Source organism: Nanorana parkeri, unplaced genomic scaffold (genome assembly GCF_000935625.1).
Source record: "Nanorana parkeri isolate BGI_ZX_2015 unplaced genomic scaffold, ASM93562v1 scaffold1686, whole genome shotgun sequence".
Classification (NCBI taxonomy): Eukaryota; Metazoa; Chordata; class Amphibia; order Anura; family Dicroglossidae; genus Nanorana; species Nanorana parkeri.
This window is the reverse complement of record NW_017307954.1, coordinates 65881-73100: the sequence shown is the minus strand read 5'-3', so window position 1 is coordinate 73100 and position 7220 is coordinate 65881. Positions and strand designations below refer to the sequence as shown.

The 7220-nt window shown below is 39.3% G+C and overlaps 1 pseudogene; it reads left to right on the top strand.

The window, feature by feature from the left end:
* LOC108799283 overlaps nucleotides 1–7220 on the top strand; it is a 16415-nt pseudogene that overhangs the window by 5852 nt on the left and 3343 nt on the right.

Genomic DNA, 7220 nt, shown 5'->3' with positions numbered 1-7220 from the left:
AATAATATTATATATTTATTTATATATACATCAGATTTGTGAATTGATGTTCAAGTATCTGTCAGTGTAAGGCCCCATTCACACTGAGCGATTCGCAAATTGCGCGTTTGTCACGCGATTTGCATTTTTGCGCGATATCGCGCAAATGCTTGCATTGAGCAAGCTAGAATCGCGGCAAAATCTGCTCCAAAAAAGGTCCTGCTGTAGCGACACACGACCCGCGACAGCGACGGACAGAGCCCCATTGCCATGCATTGGAGAGCGATATCGTGCGGTAAATAGCCGCGATATCGTGGGAATTACTGCGCCATAAATCGCTCAGTGTGAATGGGGCCTAAAGGTCACAATTTATTAGACAGCCCAAGACCTTTTTAAAAAAACGCTGAGGAGTAAAGTCCCTGATACACAGTTGACTAGTTTCTATGGGCAGCAAATTAAATAAATGTTCTCTATAACTAGACAACCAGGACATATAATTGATTCTATATTATCCACAAAGGGTTAACAGCACTCTCTCAACCCTGCAGCACTGCCTGTACCTGCTCTGAATAGTAGTCTATGTCCGCCCTGTGCTCTGTGCAGCAAGTAGCTTCTTCCTTCTGAGAGCCAAGCCTCGTTCTGAGGCTACTCTAGAGATCACATGACCTTCCTCCAGGAGGCAAGCCTCACTCTGAAACTTTACCCACTAATTTCTTACCGGAAAGGTTTACTCAGAGTAAACCTTTCAGGGAGAAAATGCCTCTCTCGCAGATGTCAGGGAGCCGGTATCTAATAGAGGGAGACTCCCTGAACATCAGGGAGACTTGAGATCCCTGTTGTTCTGCCATCTACCATGTGTACCTCAGAGATGCATGAGTCACCCACTTTGTGTACAGTGTATTTTAGTTAAGGCCATGTAATATTAATGGCAGCTTGCCAGCAAAATAGACTACTCACGTGGGCAAAAACAGTAGCAAGATCTCACGGCTCAAGGCCCCAAGAAGCATAAAAGGCCAGAAGGTGCCACATCTAAAATAGCAGTTTTTGGTGAGCTTACACTTTAAAACAGAAGTTACTTGTACTGTATATTATCACTAGTGAATTGTGCACCCAGAGCTCAGAGTGTACAGCACAGATACAGCCTAATATGAACCACTTGCGGACCAAGGTGTTAAACCCCCTTCCTGTACAGCGCTGCAGTACTTTGACGCTGTACTGAAATTCATTTTATACAATTTTTTGGGACAGATTGTGCTTTCTTTTCGTGGTATTTAATCACCACTGGTGGTTTTTTATTTTGTATTATATTTTTTTGTATTATATTTTTTACTATATAATGAAAACATTTTTGAAAACAATTCCTGTTTTCCCTACTCTATGTTATAAAACATTTATCCCTACCCAATTTTTTGGTAAAATATAAAAGACGGGGTCATGTCAGGTAAATAGACACAAAACATGTCAAGCTCTAAAATTGCGCATGCCCACGAAATTCTTAAAAAAAACTACCATGCTTGAAATTGGCCATAGGCGACGCTTTAAAAGTTTTTACCGCTCATCAGTTTAGTGTTATCAGTAATTATTGGCCCTAGAAAATAAAATAAGAAGTCAATTCACAAACAATGATCAAATACCCACAAAAAAAATTAAATAAAATAGACAACACTATCTAAAATGCACTACCCCCCAAAAAAGAAAACCCTCTAAAAAGGAGTATATACAGTATAATATATAACAAGAATAGAAATATAGAACAGCAAAAGTGTAAAAAAAAAAAAATGAAAAGGCATCGAGCTAGCAGTAGTTAGGCTTACTTGGACGTAAGCTGCAAAACGTTTTCAACATTACAGAACAAGTCCAAATAAAGGTGACTGACTACTACTAGCTATACCATGATGTGGATAAATGAGAAACTTTACAGGCATATGAAAGACATATCTACTATAAATTTTAGGCATAGTTACAAAAAAATAAAAATAAGTGTTTATTGAGAATTCTGTAAAGTCTTCCTCTACAGATTGGCATTCTGCATGCATGGTATAGTAGCACTCTAGGCCGCTCTCTTCCCGTTCTGATCTGTCCATTTGGTTTCCTTTTAGCGTTTAATAGCTAAAAGCATAGACAGTTATAAAACATATTCACCTACATGGCTAGAAAGGAAAAGATATATATAATCCAAATGTGCCACAATGATTATAAATCCATGTATGGGTTACTTGTTAGATGTTATTTATGCGGATTTATTTTTCTCTACAGCTTTCAGAGGAATTGCTTGCAAAAAAAGATAAGACAAAGTCTGGTGAAGCCCCATGCCAGGTACATTTAAAACTCATAGCTACTGGTCAAATTGAAAAATTGGTGCCTAAATGTCCTGTAACCCCTATCAGCCAGTAACCCCTATCAGGTTTCTTAAAAGAGAGATAGACCAGAAGCTGGAATCTGACTGGATCACATAGATCTTCATTTTCATCCTTGTTTTAGACTCTCTTCAATGCAGTGAAAGAAGCCACAAAGACAGCGCTGGATATTGGTTACCGCCATGTAGACTGTGCTTATAGCTATATGGCTGAGGAAGCGGTTGGACAGGCTTTTCGGGATAAGATTGCAGAGGGGGTCGTGAAAAGGGAAGATCTGTTCTATACAACCAAGGTATGCCAGATAGCTTGTTTTATTATTTGTGTTTTAAATGACTTTGCTGTATCCGGAAATTCATGGCAGAAAGTATTTGTGGATTTACGGGTATATGCAACTCTGCTCCCTATGGGTCAAACCTGATTTTAGATGGCGAGGTGGTGGGGATGTGATAGTACATTTTACAGAATTATTTAGAGGGCAGGGAAGTCTATATCTATATAATATTTTTGGGATCCATTTTTTAAAATATAATGTGTGTGTATATATACAGGGTATATATATATACAGGGCTCAAAATTTCAAGTCCTGAGCTACTAGCTCTGAATGAGTCCCCCTAAGTGGGGAGGGTGAGAGGAAAAGAAGGGAGGGGGGCGTCAATGCTCTGACTAATTAACATGTGTGTGTAATCTTCATCTATTAAAAGTCAACAGCTAAGGAAAACCTGGAAAACAAATCTTCAAAATAAATTCTCTCCATTTTCTAGGCAAGGGGTTGTCAAAGAAAGGGCATGGGGAGCTGGGCACTACCCTTGGGGACATGTACAATTGCAAAAAAAAAACCAAATGTTTTAGATTACATGCTACAGAGATGACATTAAGCTATATATGTATAGAGCATTACGATGCTCGGGGACAGCATCAGTTTACATTATTCTTTTGTTGACATTAAAAAAACAGAACCCCTATCTGTTTATTTTTAACTTTTAGTTTTTTTGAGACACATGATTTTTTATCTGGCAGTAATAGCTAGATTTAAGCGTTGGAAGTAGTAGACAGAACAGATCTAACAGCTATGGTAAACTTTAGAATAAAATTAAATTTTTCAAATTCAGAACAGTTACTAAACAATGGCAAAACATGTTTTGTAGCATAACTTGTGAACGTTCTTTAGTACAATACTACACTTTATTGCCTACATAGTTTCATAAAATGTCAACACAAAGTGCACAAAAACACCTCAAAACCACATCCCCACATACCAGAAACGAGGAGTTGATCTGAAGAAATAAAAATTGCAAAGCTATATTTTAGAGACAATGGTCAGACATACTGTATAGCACGATGACTGGAAAGTATGTAAGCAGCTTGATTGGCAGCAGTGTAAGAGGGAGAGACAAGGCATATTTAGAAAAAAAACTCAAGAATTACAGCAGATTATGTCAGAGACAAGAAGAAGTAATATTGCAGAGACATGCTTCACATCATGTAAGCCATTTTAGTAGCCTACATTAGAAGGAGACACCAGTCATATTATATCCAGAAATAAAAATTACAGCGGATTATGTCACAGACACAAAGCTGAAATATAACAGAGACACATCATGTAAGCCTTTTTAGTAGGCCATATTTTAAGAGAATGAGACATTGCATGGTACAGACAGTGTAACCAATAGAAAGAGCTTTGGGGCTTTCATAGGTTTTTGGCCGGTTCCAGGATTCAAATTCCTGGTGTTTGCAGGAGAACTTTAGGCAATGCGCCACTGACTGAGTTGGCTTGTGAGTCTCTCAAAATCCTGGGTGTTAGCAGGTTTATTACCAGACAACTGCTTGATTTGATCCTATGTACTCTCAGCTCTCATGAGACCTTACTATCTATTTGAGGCACATGAAGACTAAAGCACAATGCATACATTGCTACAATTGACACTAATAACTGTTTTGGTGTTATTGCTTGAGCTGAACTGACACCAATAACTGTTTGGCATGGTTTTTGCTTTCAATCAACTAATTATGTAGTATTCCACATATGTTGCTAACACCCACTGTTTTGGATCAATGCCCTGCAAGTACTAAGACATAAGTTTGAGTCCTGAATGTGGTGTGGAGATGAAGCAGAAGTGATGCAATGCATCTGTTAGGTGCTTTTTGCTGGCTAGCTTTTATATTTTGCAATGTATGCATTGCTGTCCAAGGAATGCATGTGGTTTAAAAGGCTGGTAAGGTCTTATAACAGCTATAAGTCCACATGATCAAATCCATTTGGTGAGATGTACTGTTCCTGCTGCCACCCGCTATTTTTTTTCCTTTTGTTTTTTTTGACGGGTCATACATTTCCCTCAGCTGGTAGACCCAGCCGGTGATGGGTCTACAAACACAAGGTAAATACACTAAAAAAGAACATCATAAAGTTCATAAACACTTGCCTTTTTTCATCATAAAATACTGTTCAGCATCTTTAGGTCACCTCCTGTCTACATGCAGTCGCAAACAGTCGCAAACGGTGTCTGTAGTCTCCACCAGGGGCATGTATGACAGGGAGACAATGCAGGAGCACAAGGAGAAGAAAGTTATTATCCATAACAGGAAGTGCCTGAACAAGGACCTTTATGGCAGGATCTCCAGAGATTAATAAAAGTTACAAAATGAATAGGATTGAAAACAACTTTTAAAATTACATTAACATGAGTGTTCTCCTACTTTACAGCTTTGAAGAACCATGAAGTGTCTTTAAATGTGCACTTTTTCTTTTTTGGTCTCTTGTTTCTACAGCTATGGGGCACCTTCCACTGCCCTGACCTTGTCCGCACTGCTGTAGAAAAGGCTCTTGCTGCTTTTCAGTTGGATTACATTGACCTGTTCATCATCCACCATCCTGTATCCTTAAAGGTACACACCATTTTACATTTACATTCGATCTTGGGACATAGCTGGCTTATTAGTTCTAATTATTATCATGCTATTTATCTTGCACATTAGGTTGTTCTAATCACAATCACAATACCTGTATCCTGAGATTCTGAAAAGCCTGAAACTTTGGGCCTATGTTGACAGGCTTTGGGCTTGTGGTGATAGGCAAATGCAACATGCTTTTTAGGTATTTAAGATTGGTGTAAAATTCTTCTGAGATCATTCAGAATTCATTGAGAGGTACATTAGACTTGCAGTTGACCTCCTTCTGACTTGCAGTTGACCTCCTTCTCAGCTGCATCAACTTGCTGTGTGTAGTATCAGCAGAATACTGGCCAGTTTCACTTCTTGTGCTTACAGAGGACCTTTGCCAAATTTAGCACCAGCGCTCTGTGGCTTTTCATAAGGCTGGTGCGGTGTCACAAATATGCTTTAGATAATTGAGGGATGTACTGTATAGATACCTTTTTGTACATTCATTTCATTCACTGCTGTGAACTTTTTTTTCACTAAGCCTGGAGAGGACCTTTTCCCCATGGATGAGAATGGTGCAGCCTTGTATGACGATGTTGACCTCCGACAGACATGGGAGGTAAGTCGAAATTTGGGAGTACTGGGATACATGATAAAACAGACTTTTGCGTTCAAACAGCTTACTCCTTACTTTATCCTTCTAAGCATTCTGTCCCTAGTGACTGAAATATACAGTATACCATTTAATTGTATCTTTTTACGCCAGAATAAATAATTATAATGCCAAAAAAGAGGCACTCATAGACCCTTTATGGTACTCAGGAGGGTGCGGTTGACTCTATGAGGACCTTTAAAAAGAACTTTTCAGGTCTCTAAAGTAATCAGATTGGCAGGTTCCTGCAATAGAAGAGGTATTATGCCCACCTCTCTGGTGGCTTGTGTCTTCTACCTACCCTATGTTCCAGTGCTGCAGACGCCATCACTGTCTTTAGAATTAATCACTCCTGGGAGTATTGGATGTCTTTGCCCACCACCACACACCGATATTCTATCCTCTGACTCCTATGTCTCTACAGGACTCAGCCATGATGTAGGGGTCAGAGGAAGAGGAAGGAGCTATGGAGGTTAGGCAGGCACACAGCCATCCCACACTTCTGAAAATGTAAAATTCCAAAGAGGCTTCTGGAGGCTGCAGTGCTGGACAACTTAACATCTCCTGCAGTAGTACAGGGTTTGAATATTACAAGTACAGGGTTTGAATATTGTTTAACACCATACCCATCCAAGGTGACCAGTAGCCACGTACTGGGAGGCATAAGTACTGATGACTTGTGACATCTGATAAGCCAAATACTCATCATGTTTTTCCCTCTCTCTCCAATTCCAGGCGATGGAGCAATGCAAAGATGCCGGTTTGGTCAAATCTATTGGGAGTGTCTAACTTCAACTGCCGGCAGCTGGAACTGATCCTTAATAAACCAGGGTTGAAATACAAGCCGGTCTGCAATCAGGTAAAGTGATGTTTTAGGTTTGTAGAGCTGCAACTTTAAAAGCGAGAAAAACATTCATTTTAACAAATTAAATGAGCAATATGGAAAGTGAAATAATCCAGCGTAATCTGAATCAGATTTCTTTGCTCTAACCCATTGTGAGGGTCTTCCACCATCCATGTTGGAGTTTATATGTATTTTTTATAATAGTGAATGGAATAGGAGGAGTTGTATAGCTGGGAATTATGGTAGTAAGATCTCATTATATCCAAGACACACAGTATGTCAGGGGCTGACCAAGCCTCCCAGGCTCCACCTATACCTAAATGCATTTTTAGGTGCATTAAACATTTAAGGGCTTCAGAAACACTGGTGGCAGAATTCTGTGTCCACACTGTTCTCCATTCAGGAACTGGAGCAACAAAATGCCTCCATGAACAACTGAACATAGGAGCATCACATCTTCCTGATATTATATCTATAAATATACAGTATATATATATTTTTATATATATAC